Source organism: Ambystoma mexicanum, chromosome 11 (genome assembly GCF_040938575.1).
Source record: "Ambystoma mexicanum isolate Mex_15411 chromosome 11, UKY_AmexF1_1, whole genome shotgun sequence".
NCBI lineage: Eukaryota > Metazoa > Chordata > Amphibia > Caudata > Ambystomatidae > Ambystoma > Ambystoma mexicanum.
This window is the reverse complement of record NC_090934.1, coordinates 387,433,852-387,454,049: the sequence shown is the minus strand read 5'-3', so window position 1 is coordinate 387,454,049 and position 20,198 is coordinate 387,433,852. Positions and strand designations below refer to the sequence as shown.

The 20,198-nt window shown below is 43.6% G+C and overlaps 1 protein-coding gene across 6 annotated transcripts in view; it reads right to left on the bottom strand.

Annotated features, from left to right (window-relative positions):
* The window catches only part of CELF1 (CUGBP Elav-like family member 1), a 1,228,135-nt gene extending 1,208,229 nt beyond the window's left edge, over positions 1-19,906 (bottom strand). For all 6 annotated transcript variants that reach the window (XM_069623101.1, XM_069623100.1, XM_069623103.1 and 3 more), the window contains exon 1: positions 19,775-19,906. The gene's annotated coding sequence lies outside the window, so the exon portion shown is untranslated. The remainder of the gene's footprint in view (positions 1-19,774) is intronic.
* Positions 19,907-20,198: the final 292 nt, after the last annotated feature.

The following is a 20,198-nucleotide window of genomic DNA, read 5'->3' as shown; positions in this document are numbered from 1 at the left end:
AAAACCCCGGGAACTGATGGACTCCCAAGCAAATTCTATAAAGCATATAAAATAGAGGTGCTCCCCCCCGCTGCTTGAGATGCTTAACGAAGCATGAAACTGGGCAACTACCGAAATCCTTACGTGAAGCGGTCATTATACCACTTCCCAAACCCAATAAGCCTGGTAGCGACTGTGGGTCTTACAGACCCTTGTCGATGTTAAACCAAGACAGCAAAATTCTGACAGCAGTCTTGGCGAGTAGACTAAAGAAGGTCATTAATAAGTTAATACACCCAGATCAAACAGGATCTGCCCCGAACAGAAACATCACAAATAATCTGAGGCGACTCCACCGAGTTATTGAACATACCAATGGAGACGCAAGCGAGATGGCGATAGCATCATTGGACGCGATCAAGGCATTTGATTCGGTCAAATGGCCCTGATTAACTGCGGCCCTAGCCAATTATGGTATGGGACCAGGATATCTCCAATGGGTCAAACTGCTATACAGTGCACCACTTGCTAGAGTGAAGACAGGAGCTGTGGTTTCTGAAGGATGGCAACTCAGCAGAGGCACCAGGCAGGGCTGCCCATGGTCCCCCATGCGGTACATCGTGGCCTTAGAACCCCATGCGATTTATTTAAAGGGATGGTCTAGTAAAAAATTTTATTTAAAAAATAGATAGGCCACAAAAAAAAAAAAAATACTAGCATCCTCTGTTTTAAAACTTCCTATGTAAAATTTTGAGCTATTCAAGCTCAAAATTCGAAAAAGCAAGCACAGGGGCGCCGCCATTTTGTGAAATGGAGGCCCTCCTGTGCTGGCTTTTGCTTTTGCGGCACTAATGAAGGAAAAGCCAGCCAGCTGTAGTAAACAAAGTCTACCGCTGGGTGGCTTTCCCTTCATTAGTGCCGGGACTCAGAGGACGCGGACCGGAGACCAGAGCAGGAAAGCTGCAGCTGAATCTCGGTAAGTGCTATTTATTTTTTTTTTACAAAAAATAAGCACTAGCTGCGGTTTTTTTTCTAAGTTTTCCGGGCTGGAGGAGCCCGGAAAACTTAGAAATAAAAACGCAGCTTTAAAAACGTTGTATTTATGTTTGCGGTCGCTTTTGAAGCGACCGCAAACATAAATACAACGTTATTGTGTTGGAAAACGCTGCGGTTTTAAAACCGCAGCATTTTCCAACACAACTGCGTTGTGTCTGCCTGAATCTTTTCCCATTTGGGGCTCTCGCTTCAAAAGCGACCGCAAACATAAATACAACGTTTTTAAAGCTGCGGTTTTATTTCTAAGTTTTCCGGGCTCCTCCAGCCCGGAAAACTTAGAAAAAAACCGCAGCTAGTGGTTATTTTTTGTAAAAAAAAAATAAATAGCACTTACCGAGATTCAGCTGCAGCTTTCCTGCTCTGGTCTCCGGTCCGCGTCCTCCCGAGTCCCGGCACTAATGAAGGGAAAGCCACCCAGCGGTAGACTGTTTACTACAGCTGGCTGGCTTTTTCCTTCATTAGTGCCGCAAAAGCCAGCACAGGAGGGCCTCCATTTCACAAAATGGCGGTGCCCCTGTGCTTGCTTTTTCGATTTTGAGCTTGAATAGCTCAAAATTTTACATAGGAAGTTTTAAAACAGAGGATGCTAGTATTTTTTATGTGGCCTATGTATTTTTTAAATAAAAATTTTTACTAGACCATCCCTTTAAGGCAGCAATATGATGCAAAAGATATTGTCATTGGGGAGACACCACATCTAATCTCATTGTATGCAGGTGATATGTTACTGTATTTGCACTACCCAGAGGAGAACCTCCAATATATATTAGAAGTGATGAAGAGGTTTGCAGAATTATCAGGCATAGCTGTGAACCCGAGTAAGTCCTGCCTATTCCTGCTGGGCAGGTATAGAGGGCTCCCGTTAGAGCATTTGCCGATTCTACAGATACCATGGGAGGTTGACACATTCAGATATCTTGGGGTAGATATATATCATACGGTAGAAGCTGAACATAAACATAACACTGAGAGAACAGTTAAGAAATTGGAGAGTAGCATGAAGTTTTGGGTGAAGCTCCCCTTGGCGATGATGGGACGGGGGGCGATGCTCAAGATGGTGGCGCTGCCCAGACTGTTACACTGCTTCGCAAACATCCCGTACTCGATACCCAGGAAATTCTTTGTTAGGCTGAGTGGCATATGCAGGGAATTCTTATGGCACGGCATGAGGAACAGGGTAGCCCTATGGAAATAACAAAATCCATACAATAGAGGGGGCATTACATTACCAAACTGGGAAGTTTACTATGTAGCGAGCCAACTACAATACTTTCCTAAATGGCTCTCAGATGAGCCTACCTTAGAACACAGGCTGTTTCAGAGGGACTGCGCCCAATACTTTCTACAAGAGATGATATGGTTGCCTAAATCGGAGTTGGAAGGCTGCCCGGGGATGATGAGCCTTGGTTGGGGGATGCGGCGAAGAGCGTGCCAGTTAATGGGGAAGCCATCCCCGTGCTCCCCACAGATCCCATTGGTCACTGTGGTGGAAAGAGAAAAGCAACTAAGGTTAATGATTAGGAGGCACTGGGAACCGGTGGGGATAGCAACGATGGGGGATGTGTGGCAGGAGGGGAAGATATTGGAATTTGGGGGGGGTGGAACTAATGGGGTTGCATGGGGGGGCAATATATTACGTATCACGGTGTGGTGCAACAAATTAAAGACACCTGGTCTGAAGTGGTATTGGCAGAGGAACTGGACGCCACTATAGATACGATATATGATATATCAGAAGGGGGACACGAAACATCTAGATTATATGAGATGGTAATGTCCCAAGCGGGCAAGGAGGAGGTGCAACTTAGACTGGGAAAAGGAAGGAGGGGCCCCAATGAGTGATGGTATGTGGGAGAGAGCACAAGGATATCATAAAAAAGTATCGCGAAATGCTAGATTACAGCAGATACAATTGTATATAACTCACAGGGCATACCTGACACCTCGAAAGATAGCTAAATTTAAGAATGCCGGACGTCAAGTGTGCCCTAAATGTAACGAAGAAAATGCGGGAATGGTGCATATGTTTTGGGGCGTGCCCATTGATGGAGAGATACTGGGAGGAAATAGCGCAGAAAATGCAAGGCAAAGGGATCCATATGAAGGTGGATACTGCATGGGCTTGTTTGATAGGAAGTTTTCCCAGACCGCGTAAGCTTAAACATGTAAGCAAACTGAAATATCTAGCGTATGTCCTAGCAAAGAGAAGGATTGCGATGGGTTGGAAGGCATGTCAGACTGAAAGTGGAAGTATGGTGGAAGGATCTGCAGAAGTGGGCAGAGGCAGAAACTGTGGTATGGCAGGAAGCGTGTAAAGGGGAGACGGAAGAAGAAGCCGGAACCCTATCGGGTTGGAGGCAATTGATTGCTGAACTATTTGGGCCTTCGCATGATGGGTCAAGTGATAGAGACCCACAGAGTTCTGTCCAAGAGGAATCCCTACCGCAAGAGGGAGAGGCTGAAAACGAGGGGGAGTAGGCTGGGGGAGAAACCCACTAAGTTTATTTGTGATTGACAGGATGTACCCACTAAGTTTGGTTCGAGTTGTTTTTTGAACAAAATCAATAAAATAGTTTAAAAAAAAATAAAAATAAAACAAAAATAAACTCTTCCCCTGTATTTCTAACTGTGGCGTGTCACAAGGATCTTGCCTTTCCCCCTTATTGTTATATGTCCTCCTGGACAGTCTGGGTGTTCAGTTTGCCAATTACGCAGATGACACCCAGGTCCTTATTGAACTCTCTGGAATGTACTCAAAGGACTTGGCAAGGGCCAATCAAGTTTTTCTGGCGGTCCAGTCATGGATTGCAAGTAACTCCTTTGCTTTAAACAATGAGAAAACAGAGTTATTGATTATTGGAACTAGTACAAAACATAAGAAATTTGACACAATATAGTCAATATAGTACTGTGGGTAATGTCATTCAGGTGGGCCAGCACATTAAAACGCTGGGAGTCTATTTTGACTCCCAACATCAAATAAGCATGTGGCACACCTGAGCTTATCATGCTCATACATAGCATAAAATAAGCAGTGTTGTATAGCAATTTTCAATGCAATTCTGTAGGTTTGCCAATTAAAGTGACACTTGTCTAGCAAAAATAGCTAAAGTTGCCCTGCTTAATGAAAGCACAGCTCACTCTGCATTCCTCTCCTGCCCTCAGGTCTCTCTCCAACATTTTGTCCTATGTTCACTACAGTAATCATCTCCTCCACTCTTAAGTACCAAAGGCCTGTGTGGGAGTGCTAGTAAGATTTTTTTTTATTTAAATTATTGCAATCCAGAAGTAATCGGGATAACACTTCTACTAAGCCAACTATATCCTGTTTGGCAAAGATCAGTAGGTGTTTACTTTATATATTGTTTTTTAAAAGACATTTGTGCAATTCCATTCCTTACATAACACAATTCCAGTATTGCTACTATAAAACACTGCAGTGACTCCATGCTTTATAGTAAAGTTTAGATTAGTTTATCTTAAATCTCAGTGTCAACTAGATTTCATTTTATTGGGGGAAGATGCATAGAAAAAGAGTGAACTATTTGGAAAATGTACATGATTACACAGCCAAATACTTTTTGATGGCTAACTTAGTATGCAACTGGTGTTCAACCCATGAGCTGAACCCATAATCCTGTACATCCCATCAACCCTGTTGCTTTATACCAGCTAGCCTGAAAGAGAGATTGCCACAAACTACAACTGTTCACCTAGTTTGTCCAGTTATATGCCTGCTACGCCATCCACTCTGCTTAGTCCCTTACTGTACTTCCGCAATACACAAAACTAACTAGATATGTACACAAAGTAATGATCAATAGTTCCATCCAGTCGGCACATCTACAGATCTGCTGCAACACCATCCACCATATTTAGCCTCCAGAGCGCACTTTGCTCTACGATTAGGATTGCCTTGTATAACAGCACACATGGATTTACTTGTACAACACAAAACATGAGGTGACCAACTGTTGTCAGAGCCTTAGGATATCTGCGTGTCCATTCATGGTGCTAACCTTTCACAGACACTCATCCAGGGCACGCAAAGTCTACTCGCCCACTTGCACAGTCGAGTAGACTATGAAGCGAAGGGTGAGTACCAAATGCAGGGGGCATTTGAAACCTATTTAATATTTATTTTTTTGCATTAAATAAACATTTCATTGTGCACGGATGGCCTCTGGGTCGCAGCTGCGTGCCAAACAGAGGGTTTTTGGTGGCTTGCACCATTTTACAGAAAGCACATTTACATTGTCTCATCTGTTGACAAGGGCCAAGTGCATTTCCCTTCGGTCGAGTAGGTAAACTTAGTTACTAGAACTACAGAACTAGTGGAATTTAAAAGAATTTGCACGGCCAGACTCTTTCACTGATGTCTTACTCCAGCGGTACACAAAAATGCTTCAATTGTTACTTGTTTTACGTCTTGGGTACAAACAACTTCTGGTGACATTACAAATACAAGTATACCATTGCTAATCAAATGGTGTTTGCTAATCAAGAAAATAGTTAATTGGTAAACTCTGCTAATCAATTTTTGAAAACATTTGTGCCTGGTCGTACAATTTAGGCTCATCTGTCCAGGGCAGTAGTGGCATCTGCTACTATCGACACAAAACTAGACTATTGCAATAGTCTATTGGTTGGTACATCACAGTACAATATGAAGAAATTTCAAACGGTTCAGAATAGAGCAATTAGGGAGGCAATTGCATGTATCTGAGGCTAGGCAAGTTACACTGGCTACCCGTAGAGCAGAGTGCAGTATAAAGCGAAATCCCTTGTTTACAAGTGTTTGTCTTGGGATGCTCCTGTATAGTACCTCTCGCATGAATCAGGCACCCACAAGACAAACCTTGTATTCCAATAGGGATGCACATCCGGTCTGTTCATGCGATCAGCTAAAAAAGTATGGAGGCACTGGTTTTGATCTATGGGCTCCTACATTGTGAATTACCTGCCTTTATCACTGAGGATGATTCCATCATTGGCCCCTTTTAAGACCAGTATGACTTTTAGAAGTTTGGTTTTGAGAGTCTGGGCCTAAGTGTTTCTTGTTGTCTGTCTCGTCAGCGGTCTGAGGACCTTGGGTGTGTGGCACCATACAAAAAAAATATATATAGATAACGAGAGATTAGAGACTGGTTAACTAAGGATATGCAACCTCTAATAAGAGCAAGAAAAAAACTTGAGCGAAAAGGAGAAACGTTTTACATTCCCTATAAAATGAAAAAAATAAGCCATGACAGTAGTTGACATTTTCGAGCCATCGCTCCCAACTAGTAAAACCAAAGAAAAACATTGCCTCCTCGTACAACATGCCCTTTAACACTTATAGGAAAACTTCAGCTAGGTCACTAAATAGCTATAACTAATATACAGACTAATATACAGGGGTGCTACAGCAACACGTAGGTACAAATCAAAAATCAGTAAAAAGGCTTTGCTGACACCAAAAAGGGCGGGAAGGGATGGATAGTGGGTGGAAATTACTGTAGGGAGGCAATGTGTTCTAATTTTTTTTTTTAACAGTGATATTATATGATAGTGCCTATACACAATGTGTTTCAGTGTACACCACGCGTCAGCTAGTACCACCCCCACCTAACCGCTAAAAACAGTATGATGCCTAGAAAGAATAAAAATCTGACATACCCATGCGCAACACATTTCTTACCAAGATTAAATTGAGCCAAGACCCTGTGCAGTGGGGATGTCCGAATGTGCGTTTGCTCAGCCACGTCACTAAATGCCATGCAGTTCAAATAATTTATCTGTCTGCCTTGTTCTTATTTAAATAAAGGAGCTCAAAAAAATAAATGCAGTGGAGGATTCCAAGATGGCCACCGCTGCTTAGCTCCGATCTGGGCAGAGGAGAAAGCAAGCCTGGCTTCATAATTGGAGGCAAGCTGGGCCCAAGAAAGGACCAGACACCAGCACTGCACAACGGGGGACCCCGGTGGAGTCCAATCCCCTCCCTCTCTGTGAGCATTGCCGACCCTGTCTCAGAAAGCAAGGGAGACTGGGGGAAACATGCAAGGGGCTCCAACCCATCCCTTAGCCCCTGCGCTCATACAGAAGCTAGGTTGCAGCGTCCTTGCCTTTAACTCTTACTTACCCGCCTCGGGAAGATAGCTCAGGGGCAACACGCTCGCCTTGGAAGCAAGACGACACGGAGCAACACATGTTCGATACCCGGGTCCATGTTTAGAAACCTCTGGGTATTAAGCGTGTTATAACATATCATACCCGTTAACCTTGCTTACCTGGATGTGCATTAACCATAGTTAGCAAACAGCACACGTATTAGACCGAACACGGTCAGGGATTTCCCGGCTCATGTGAATGACAAAGCAGCCTCATGAGGCGTTAAACGATCCTGGTCTATAATCAAAATGAAAGCCATGTGCAGCAATCAAGTTTTGTCAGCAGGAATCACTCGCATGGGCCTGCATGACTACGAAAAGGCCACATGCTGCAGTCCACGTTGTAGGCTGCTAGAGCCTCCCCATAACGTATGTTGCCTTGGATAGAAAGCCACATGCGGCAGCGTATGTAGTAGGATGCAGATGTGCGCAAGGAGTGTTTGACAACCCCCATACCTATCCAACCAACGATACCCTACTGGGAAGGGACACAACATTGGATTACAACATGCACGGCGGGCCTGGCATTGCTGAATCTGGAGGAAGAAGGACATGGAGAGAAACAAGTGAGATCCTCCATCCAACAGGGGATCCGCCAATGGGATTGGGCTACTGTGCAAGGGAAGCAAAACTGAAAGGTCCACAGGGGCGAGGACAGGGAAGAGGAGGCGGAAGGGGGAATGTATGGTGTTTCGTAAAAGTACAAAATGAGAAGCTCAGTAGTAAGGGGGGGGGGGATTAGATGAGTGATTGGTCACAGGAAGCTTTGCCTGGGCCTGGGGGTACCTTTTGGAATCTGCAGGAGGTGTTAAGATACTTCCCAGAAGGGCCACAGCCCTGGGAATGGTTTCCGGGGATATCATAGGATCTATGGCCTGATCCTGTCGGGCGGGATGGGATGTTAGGGGGGGGTCAGGGGAGCAGGCAGTGTGTCGGAGAAAAGGACACAAAGAGTGGTGGAACGGAATAAGCATAGTACAGAGCAAGTAAAAACAAGGGGCATTCAAGGTAGTGTCTTATAATGTAAGGGGATTGAATACATCTGTGAAGTGAAAAAAAATTGAAGCTTTGATGAAAAAGAAAAAAAGGTAGATATGTCGAAAGAACACACATTAAGAAGGCAGACAAGTCATTGCTGATTTGGCGCCTTAATTTTCCAAGTCAATGCGAAGGGGAAGACTAGGGACGTCGATAGGCCTCAAAGACTCACTCAAGGCTACAATAGGGCGTACTCTCGCAGATGTGGAGTAGAATCGCATATGTTGAGGGAGATGCATATTTTTGCAGATACAAATGGAGTACAGACAGGGTACTCTGGCAACAATATATGCACCCAATTCTTGGCAGGTGAAGTTCCTACACGAGGTGATAGCGAAGCTGGAGGGATTTGCAGTAGGTGAAATTATATTCACAGGCAATTTTAACCTAGCATGTGATCCCGTTAGAGATAGAAGTGGTGCAACGGGGAAAGGACCGACAATATAGAAATGGGAGGCACACAGATATATATATATATATATATATATATATTTTGGAAATTATTCAGTGGCTGCCTGAACATATCAGCACTGTGGTCCAAAGAATGTGCGTTGCGTACACAAGAAAAAAACCTCCAATTAATTTCTCTTGATTTCTACCACTCAAGAAAAAAACAATTTTACTATTAAATTGCTTTTACACAATATTCATCAATCTTCTACCGAACCAGAATGTGGGAACATCCCCTTCAACAAAACAGACATTGGTATTAATCTCCATATGTCTTGTGTGGAACTTGATATTAAGGCAAAGTTTCACTCCAACTTGGGTGGAATACTCCCTAGGGGTGGCGATAGGCCTCAAAGACTCACTCAAGGCTACAATAGTGCGTACTCTCGCAGATGTTGAGGGAGATGCATATTTTTGCTGATACAAATGGAGTATAGACAGATTATTCTGGAAACAATATATGCACCCAATTTGGGGCATGTGAAGTTCCTACAAGAGGTGGTAGCGAAGCTGGAGGGATTTGCAGTAGGTGAAATTATAGTCACATACAATTTTAACCTAGCATGTGATCACGTTACGTTAGAGAGAGAAGTGGTGTAACGGGGGAAGGGATCAATAGTCCCCTCACGGGTGCTGAAGGAATGCGTTGATAATCTAGCACTAGGTGACGTTTGGAGGACCAAGTGGGGTGACGAAAAGGGGTACACGTCATTTTCGTATACATACCAATACATATCCAGAATCGACTATATGTGGGTAACACCGGGGCAAATGGGTGAGGTAAAAAAGACCATGGGTCCATATCATTGTCCGATCGTGCCCCTTTGATAATGATGGTTATGGATGTGGGGCAGTGAAGGGGGTTATAGGCCTGACATTTACATCTGATCTACTGAGTGACGCAGTGGTGGTAGAGACCATTAGGAAGAATATTGCTTAATAATAACCAAACTGTTTCGCCAGACGGGACATGGGATGCTTTTAAGGAAGTGACGCGGGGCAAAGAACTTACAGCCCTACTGTCAACGGGAGGAACAAAGGGCGAAAATGGAAGGGGAACTCGAGGCCCAACTGCAAGAAACTCAGCAGGCGAAATGTAGAACAAGGGCCCTACATAATAAGCTAAAAGAGCACCATAGCCAAATATACTAGCCAAATATACTGCGGACCCGTAGGGCAGAGATTACCATCAATAGCTAAACAGAGGTATTACGTGCGTGCCGAAAGCAGATAAACGTAGCTATCTCTGATCCCTTCAACTGCCGCGCTAAGACTATACAACAGATTACAATGCCCGATGGATCGAACACAACGGAAACCATAATCGAGACGTTTGTGCAATTTTATGAATCCCTATATAAAATCACGAGCGACCTGACCCTCGAAAGATTAAGCATTATTTTTCAGAAGTGTTGGTGCCAGAAATAACACACAGAGAGAAAGGTAAGAGTTGGATCAAGACAATAGGGAGGAGGAGGTGGAAGCAGCTATTAAAGCACTGCCATTAAATAAAGTGCCGGGACCAGATGGTCTTACAGCTCTATAAAAAAAACAAAAAGATGCTAGGCAACTGATCCCAAAGCTTGCGAGGTTATTCAAAGCGATAGTGGCAAGTGGGGAGGGATGTGTTAACGCAGACTAGGAGGGAAGCAAAAGTAGTGGTGTTTGGGAAGCCTGGTAAGGACCCAACGAAATGTGATTGATATAGACCTATTGCTTTAATGTACATAGACACCAAACTATATACCGGCATTCTGGCAGCAAGGTTGGTCCCTCTACTTCCAGGCTTAACACCGACTAATCAGGATTCATTATGGGGAGACATACCTCAGATAACATTAGGAGAGTGACTAGAGAGTTAATTTTAAACAGATTCAGCAGTGATAATGTCATTAGATGATGAAAAGATGGTTTGATCAGGTGGAGTGGCCTTTTTTATTTGCGGGAATGGGAACTAAATGTATCCAGATAGTCTGGGCAAATCGTCGGGCTCTTAAGATAAGAATATCTGTTAATAAAGAAGTGTCCCATAGCATAGATCGTTGAATGAGACAGGGAGGTCCTCTTTTACCACTTTTATATGCCAGATATCTGCAGCCATGTTTGAATAAACTCAGATCGAGGCAGGCACTATGGGGTATCCCACTTGGAGGAGAGTAACACAAGATGGAGACCTTCTCGGACGATAGGTTAATAACACTCAAACAACGTGAACAGTCAATACCGGTATTAGTGACGGAACTGGCAGATATAGAATGTATGGCGGGTCTCATGGCAAACAAGGGGAAGTCAGTACTATTGGACCTGGGCCTCACAGGTCAGAATGGGGCACTAGTGTCCGACTCTCCGTTCATAGTCGGAGAAACCAGCATTAGATACTTGGTGTCAATATAACTAAGGAGGTCCTGCAACTGTTCGATAATAACTACGCACGGGAGTTGAAATAGAAGGATTTCGGGATTTATATGGGGAAATGAGGCTCTGAGAGTAGCATTGTGTACACTAATGGCACCTAGGGATGGTGGGGGAGTGGACCTTTCCGAATTTTGAGAAGTATTATGAGGCAGCACAGCTGAAGGTAGTCTGTGAATGGTTTAAAGGAAATACTTCGAAACCTAGGGCAAGGATGGATAGGGCGATGATGGGGTGCCCTTTGGAAGGAGTTCTATGGCTACAGAGACAAAATAGGCCCCAAAACGTAAGAAAAAGTCAGATACTGGCAGTGGTATGCGATATAATAAATATGATATTTGGGATCGATTAATAAGAGAAGGGAAATTATCTACACACCCATCCCGGTTTACCTCACTATTTGGGAATCCGCAAGTTGGTACACGTATGGTACTGGGAGCATTTAGGCAATGGCAGGAAGCTGGATGCACAAAGTTGAGACATGAGAGGAACAGAAATCTGTACTTTTGAGGAATACCTTGCCATCAGAAAAAAGCATCTAAAACTTTTTTTCCAAAAAAAAACATCGAATGCATTTTTTCTTTTTAATGGGGTGGTCCCCGCAGCCCCTCTTGTTTAATCTTTAAACCCCGTTCTAATTAAAATAAACCCTTTATCTTAAAAAAAATGCATTCAATTCTTTTTTTTGCATTTTTTTCTACGGTAAGGAATTCAATGCAATGACTAGATACCCAAAAAATCCCTGGGTTTAACAGAAAATGATAGATTGGAGTACTACCAATTACAACATTCGATAGTGAGCTCAGGGGGCAAAGTGGAGGCAGGGAGCCAGTTTACAGTATTTGAAAAATGCATTACTACACACAGGAGATAAACAAATGGCGTCTAGGCTATATTCCATATAAGGGACAGGTTTGGGGATACATGCAAAAATGGGAAGAGACACTGGGGATGATCTCCCTAGGGAACATTGGAAACATCTATGGGTGAATAGTATTTCCCAATACTCACCTGATCCATGGCACCCCGAGACTACACCACTGAACAAACTCCCTGCATCGATCACAACACAGGGGCCAGCAGCTCTCGCAGCGGTTCTTCCGTCACACCACCACCACATGCACAACAACACTTCCACCCTACTAGTACTGAAGGTTTGCCAGCAGCCTTCGCTGTGGCACACCTGCAACATCCTCACTGCGCCCCTCACCCACCAGACCCGTCCACAAGAGATACCATGAACAATGAGACAAGTAGACCAGGGTACCCCACACCCACCACTAAGGCACAACGCAATATAACCACCCACGCCAAGCGCATCCTAGGACCATTTCCACTAGAGAGACCTTGAATGATGAGACCACCCCGTCCGCTCGGAACGGAGATCGCACCAGGCAAACATCTCCAAAGACCACAGTACGTTTAATCCCACAAGACCTCCGGCACGTATACCTACATTGCATCTGAGGACACAGGCATGACCAAGCACCCATGCACAATAGAACGCAGCTACGGCTATGCTTTCCAGTCTAGCAGCACACAACCGCCCACACTGAAACACCAGACGTACCTCTGCCACTAGCATACAGCGACTACCAACAAAAACAAAAATTTGGTATAGCCGACCACACTTCGAATCTCTCAACAATAGCTCTCTATTGCATATTCCAACAGTGCCCTCACATGTGCATGGACCATTGGGCTGCTTAGTCGAGCCTAGGCAGCCACCCAGGCCCTAGACTGGAAAAAATGCATACCCGCATCTCCGAAAACTAAAAACTTCTAGAACTTTCCTTGACATGAATACGGACAGCAGGGGCGTTCCACCCAGAAAAAAGGGCATTGGAGGCAATACAAATGGGGAAAGAGTGCTATACAAATAACCAAATACAACACAATATTTCCAAATTGACATGGTCAATTGAGGTTCGGGAAGCATGGTATAAGACAATGGTCCAATGGCACTACACACCTGAGCAATTGCATAAAATGTATCCTTCAACTGATGAAAAATGCTGGCAGGGCTGTGGTTTAAAAGGGGACTAGAGGCATGTTTGGTGGGAGTGCCTGAAGCTGAAGGAATTTTGGGAGAAGTTACAGGCCTAATAAAGACAATGGTCACTCCTGATGTCATTTTGACACCTAGAGAATGGTTTTGTGACCTGTTCGATCCGGAGATTTACACGATTAATAAATCACAGCAAAGCTTTCATGCTAATGGTTAAAGCAGCATGGTTGCTAATAGCGAGCAATTGGAAACAAACGGCCACCAACTATAAGGTTGTTTAAACTGTGGGGGTTCATGGCAATGGAATGGATGACATAACTTACAAGGGGTATATATGAGACATTCAAATGCATTAGGGCAATGATTATAGACTTTCTCAAAGGGGACTATGTGAGACAATGGTGTCCTCATAACTTAAGAATACTAAACATAATGTAGATGAGAATAATCATGTTAACATGAGAAATGGAAGATTTGATGTTACACATGTTGATGTTCAGAGGGTAGTGCCTCTGAAATGCGATGTTTATTTTTCCACTGCTAAACCGGACTGCAAAATATTCCAAGTTTCAGAGAACACATCTCATTGGAAACCCCATACACTTCAGGTAAAGCATCTGCATAGAAACATCTGCAGAGACAAATCTCCCAATTCATTGCCAGCCTAACTCTCTAAAAGCAGGTTTGCTGATTTTTTTTTTTTTGTTTAAAAAAGACCTCAATTTTCAAGCTCAACTAGATTTGTAGATAGAAAATGCTTTTTCAGCTAATGCAAAAGCCAACTGTAAGTACAACTCTTGGACCTAAGAAAAACTTGGCACCATAGGGTGGTACATACAGAATTTAATACATATGCAAAAAATAAGGTAGACCAAGAACATAGAGAGACCAAGGAGCTGCAGAAAATATAACAAAGCAGAGCAAAAAATGTGCACTTGCCACTAAGACATTGTGTACTGTGTCTATGTGTAGAATTGAAGTGGTAAGTGACTTAATGGGTGGCTTGTAACTTGCAACTAAAAGTGTTCCCCCTGAACAAAGAAAGAGGTAAACAAAAAGCAAGAGAACCACCAGTTCAGTGAGGGATAGAAGCAGAACAAAAGAGAAATGAGTGGACAATAAGGGACCAGAATGGCAGCAAGGGAAAAAAGATGGCAATGGAAACAAGCAGAACAGGAAGGAAATTACGTAAGACACAGTGGAAGACAGACCAGGGGGAGAGATCCCAACGGAGAAGTTGGAAAGAAGAGCAAGCTAGCATAACGGCATGAAAGAGGAAGGGGATGGACAGAAGAGAAGCAGCAATATTAGGATGCGGAGAGCAGATTGTAAGAGTAAGACACAGAAACAGACTGCAACAGGTCGCATAGCAATGATTAATTAGGAGAGGCACGCCAACAGAACGTGAGAGATAACATAGCAGTGAGAAGGCGATAGTGTAAAGCAAAGGCAGTCAGCAACAGTAGGGCTGAGTAATTCTGGTAGAGTTCGGTATTTGATTTATGAATACTCTGCAGCTAGGTAGTATCTAGTTCTTAATCTGTAGCAGTTATTAAGAGTTTTTGTGACCAAGTAGAAGGAAGATGCAGCTACAATTTATTCTGTGGGAGAATGTTTTCCACAAGTGTAATACATTATTTGAAGACAGAGAGGTACTTTGATAATCAACTGTTTTGTTTACAATTCTTTAGAAAAAGTTTTAACTGCATGGAAGTTGGATATTTACTCCCTTGCAAAGGAGAAAACTAATCTTTACACTCTATAATTTATATTTACTCCCAACAAAAAATTGGAGTAAAATACTGGCACCTCAAAATCCTATCTAGAGCACTGCCTCTTGCTTTGAGTTCATAAACCAAGCAGTCAAAAAAAAAATGCATTATACATTTCGTTCTACTCAAAGCAACATTCTAACAGGGTGGCGTTGAGCATTGCTGTCCACTAGGAAAGCACTCAAGTGGTTTAAGATGGCGAATTAACAAAAAGGTGCATTGCAATTTAGGGTTACACTCCACAAAACCAAATATTTAAAACACCAATAATAAACTTCACAGTACAGCGGCCAGCTTTTCCAAACCAGAAAACTGCAATTTTTGCACAGTCAACAGAATAAACAGACAAAAGACATTGACCCAAACTAGGAAATGTATAGACATGCCAAAAGAGCTAACCCACAAAATAAGTAGATCAGAGTTCTCTTCAATTTCCATATGATTTGGGGGTACATTTTTTTCACAGTTATTACTATGCCAGAAGCAATTTAAATGGTTTAAACATTGTCAAAAAGATGTTTTGCTTTTTTTCCAGTAATGTGCTGTACTGCACCAATGATTATGAAAGTGTGTGATTCTGGATAATGGGTGCACATTGTTCAAGTCGGTTCCTTACCCTCATTGAATCCATTATTTTTATTTACATTCTATATATTCAACTCTCCATAATACAGCTTCCTTCATACCATCACGTCAAAACAGGCTTATCTCATTTTATTTTTCATGGTGCATTATTGGAGCTGTAAGCCTGCTGGCAGCAATTCCCAGCACATATGTCGGGTTCAAAATGTGCACTGACCACTAGCTATTGGCCAGTGATAATTGACGCTTGGCAAGTCAAATAGTGTGCTGTGTGTATGTGTAAAATTGAGGTGGAAAGACACTGTGCATGGCTAGTAAGTAGACTGCAATTTCAAATGTTAACCTATGCATATGTTAACACTAGATTGAAGAGGTGTTTGCACCTGTAGAGGCACTCATTTAGCACAGTAGTTCCCCGATTAAATTATCTTGTTTCAATGCCTTTCCATACATCATCTTGGGGCGGGGGGCATTTTGTGAAAAAAAGGAACTGTTGCCCTCAGAGTTGGGACATCTGGTCGCCCTACATAGGAAGTATAATCAGGCATAAGAACAATGCGGAAATGTTGAAACGGTTAAGCAAAATAGCATGTGCTTGCATTAGTGCATATACCAAACGGGTAGAATATAATCTAAATCATGAATCTACTCCTCGGATATGTTATTTGAACTTGTATAATATTTCAATTTGTTCAGGCATTGCCATTCTTCCTTCTGTGAGGAGAAACGTGTACCTCGTACAGCAGGACACCAGTGAGATGTACATTTTAAATCTAAGTGTGTAATTTGTTTAATCAGGCATAGATTCCGACGAAGAAAAATGCTGTACAGGGCATGGAGTGAGTAACCATGAGGACACGGGTTGGGGGCCCTCACGCTTAAGGTTGAGGTGGAAACACTCATTTTGAACTGTCACGTGTGAGCCTAGTGTGAATACAGGCGTTGTGCATATTTTTTTCCCATAAATATATGTTAAAATATGTTAGTTTTACATTCTGCTATTTCAAAATACTACTCTTATGGGGTGGGGAGTGTTATGTGTTAAAAACATGTATTACGATAAAGTGAAAACTGATGACAGGATAACACCAGATAACATTTTTAGCTTGGCCTATTAAGTGGCACTGAAAGCGCTACCTTGAAGCAAAAACTCTTGTCATTAAAATAAGAGCTTTAACATTAGAGCTTCAAATAGGGGCTTTGAATGAGGGTCTCTAATGCTTTTCAATGCAGATGACATGAGGATGGATTTGTGTTCTCTGGCTATGTGTCCCACACATTTAACGCCCATCGCTAAGTTAAATGGTTATGATTTTACACCCATTTCCACACCCCTTTGGCACCTGCTTTTGTATTATGTGAATTTATCAGCCATTTTTACTTCCAAAATGGCACCCGCCATAAGTTAATGTTAAGAAAAAGTTATAGGGCTTCATTGATGCTTAAACAAATATTTACTGCAGCTTTAAAGTTTTTGCACATTGTAATGCATTTTGTATTTTAAAGTTACTGTAATAGTTACGCTTTGTTCTAAAATCTCTCTCAAAACGTCCATGTACTTGTGTGTGGGTGTCTAGTGTTTCCTGCTGCAGGGAGTACCCCATTGGATACCCTGTATGTTAGTAATGGCAGAGTAGGATGATTGGTTCTGCAGTATGTGATTTTTTTCGGCAAGGTAGCCCTTTTTTTTATTTCTGCATTAGAAGAGAGACAAGGGGCCACGCACTGCAGGTCTACATGACAGGGCTGTTTGGCACTGGTGTGCAGGGATGCACACCTTGTGTGGAGGAAGGGTTAGAACGAGCTGGAGCAGTCTTGGGGGTGGCGTGGGGGCCTCTATCACCACCTACAGCTGGCTTGCGCCAGGCCCGGCTCAGATCGTAGCAGAATAGGTAAGCAAGAAGTAGGGGGTATATGATATGATATGGCATTTGTAACGCGCCTATACACAAGTGTTTCAAGGCGCGTAGGGGATGCAGGCTTAAAAAAGAAAGTTGCGCACTGTGGATGACGGGGGTTTTCTAACCTGTGTGAGCCCATCCTAGAAGCTGCACTTTCCCCTCACACAGGGAAGGGCAGCCTGTGTGCGTCACGTGGTGTGTTTATCTAGTAACCCTGGCGACAACCGCTTCAGCAGCAGAAACAATGAAGCAGTCGAGCAGCCAAGCTCAGCCTCTTTGCTCTGTCAGTAGAACTTTCCCCACCTTCTAAAACCTGTCTTCCTATAGTACGTGGGATGCGTTTTCTGTTTGACATAAGCTAAGAATGTAATGGCAAAATATTTATTTGCAAGCATTGCGATTGTTGCAACAGCAGGGGAACAGGTACTTTCTTCAAGAGTAAAATGGAGGCGTTATGTTCTGGATTTGGACAGGGGATGGGGCACCCTAGGCAGCTATTGTCCTCGAGCCCAGCAGTACGATACATCAGATAGTTTAATCAGTATATGCACTGTTCTGAAAACTGTTGAGTGTTGCTTCTGCACATTCATTGTCATTTCTAAATATACCCAAAAAGGCTATTCGCAATTCAGGTTCCTAGACGATTTTGTCCCCACTGCAAGATCCCGCTTACGCAGTGTTTTGCGAAACTCATGTACCCATCAATGACGAGGACCAGCACGAGTCCAACATGAACCTGCTGCGACTCTAAATTCAATGTATTTATGTAATTTGCCCATATCCCACTCAAATTGCCTATGATATATTTTGCGACTTCTACAGCAGTTCTCTCTTTAAGATGTGTTTGAAGGAATTACAGTGCGATGGATTGGTCTAGAAGAACTTTTGACATTTCCTAGCAACAGGAACTTGAAATTAAAATGTGTGTGAGTCAGATAGGGGCAAGGCCTAGCGTCTAACCACTGAAGGTTAGAGAGGGTTAAAAGGGGTCCAGGACAGAGGGAAGTGGGGTAAAGGAGTGGGAGAGCTATTGCCTAGTAGGCAGAGGGATTTCAAGGGAGAAACCCTTAGGGGGGAGGGGAGAATGAGTAGAGAAGAGACAGCGTAGCAGTGAGTGACAAGCCAAGATAGGAGAGACTTCGAAAATATAAGCGCGAGGCTAGACAACCAAATGTAGGAGACCATGGCCATGTGAGTAACACAGCTAATCTAAAATGGGCGATGTTGTGTAGACGTGTGTACATAAATATATCGTAGCCTTGTGTTGTGTTCGTTACTTAAGTTTATTTGCTAATGGAGAGCTCCCTCTCTAGGTCCAGCTAGAGAGGTAGAGAACCAAAGTAGAGTAATTAAGTACAACGGCCAGACGTAACCCGAGAGGTAGTAAAACCACTTTCTCGCCTTGTGGACTAGAAAAGGAACAGTTTTGATGGCAGTTCATCTAATTAAAGTACACAGTATCAATGATATTACTCACTTTTAAGGGATTCTTATTAAAACAAAGCTGGACAGAATTATATAACAAGCATTGGCATTGCCAACATTTCGGACTTTTGTGTAGGCATGGGAAAGGCTTTTTCCAGTCACTGCCGTAAGTGTATTAAATGGCTATTGATGGCAGCAGGTGCACAATGATGCAAGTGCCTGGGCATCGAATAGTGCCTGCCAAATACCTAATCTGTATACACAAACCAAAAACTGTTGGCTTTGACAATGCTCGTTATGTTTACTTTAGACTACACACGGGGCTCCTCATCTGAAGAAAAAAAAACACGTTTGGGATAGATATTAGAAAACTAAGGAAGTCAGTCTGTGGGACATTAATGTGTCAAAATATGTACGCATGGCGCCTCAGGGAGCAGCCTAGCAGATGATCGCCTATTCGAAGAGGTGCCTGCTTAAACCCTCACACTGCTAGTGATATTTGATATCACTTGGCTTTACTCCGAATATGATCAAAATTGTCTCCAAGTGGATAGTATTCGTTCAGCACTCCCTTGTAACCTTTAATGCCAACGCAGGCAGCTTTTCCGGGGCGCTGGGCAAACAGCTCTTTCCTCGCGAGCATCCAACGGACCGGCGGTGCGGTATATCCACAGGTAGAGCAGGTGCCGGACAGCGGGGCAAAAGAAAAGGGAGGAAGAGGCCAGTTTATATTACACTGCCTGAGCCCAACTGGCGTATAACCAGTTCACCGCGATGGAGCCTTTATACCCCATTCTACTAGTTAATTAGAACTCGTCTGGGCCCTTTCGAGTATCCCGGACCTTCAAACCCACTAAGCTGCTCTGTGGCATGGTTTCCGCCCCTAAAAAGGTGTCTTATCCGCCGCCCTCCGCCAAGGCTACTCCCCACACGATTCTCTCCACTCTCTTTTCCGTCACTCTTTAAAATCCCTCGCGTTTTGTTTGCTTCCATAAATTTCACCTGCACGGCCCCGGCCGCCTGTCACTCCGCTTTGCCGTCTCCTGGGAAACGCTGCTCCGGTTAACTATCGCTCGCTACGACGAGGAAAGATCCAAAATGGCGGCATTTCCGGCGCAGACCACTCTGAGGTAGGATGCGGGGGGGACTGCAGGTCGTGGAAGCCCCACCCTCCTCATGGTAACGGATGGGCGCGCCCATGAGGAGGCGTGCACAAGGGATAACGAGGAAAAAGCGAGTGGGTCAAGTGGAGGCTGGATACCAGGAGGAGGAGCTGTACGGTAACGAGCCACTTTCACTGACGTGAGGGCCGGTGACGGCTCTAAATCTCACCCCTGGTTTTGAAAAAACAACCAAGAGGAATTAAACTGAGACAAAGGCACGTGATGAGGCCTTGTAATCCCTACACGCCCGTGTTCGAGGCTCC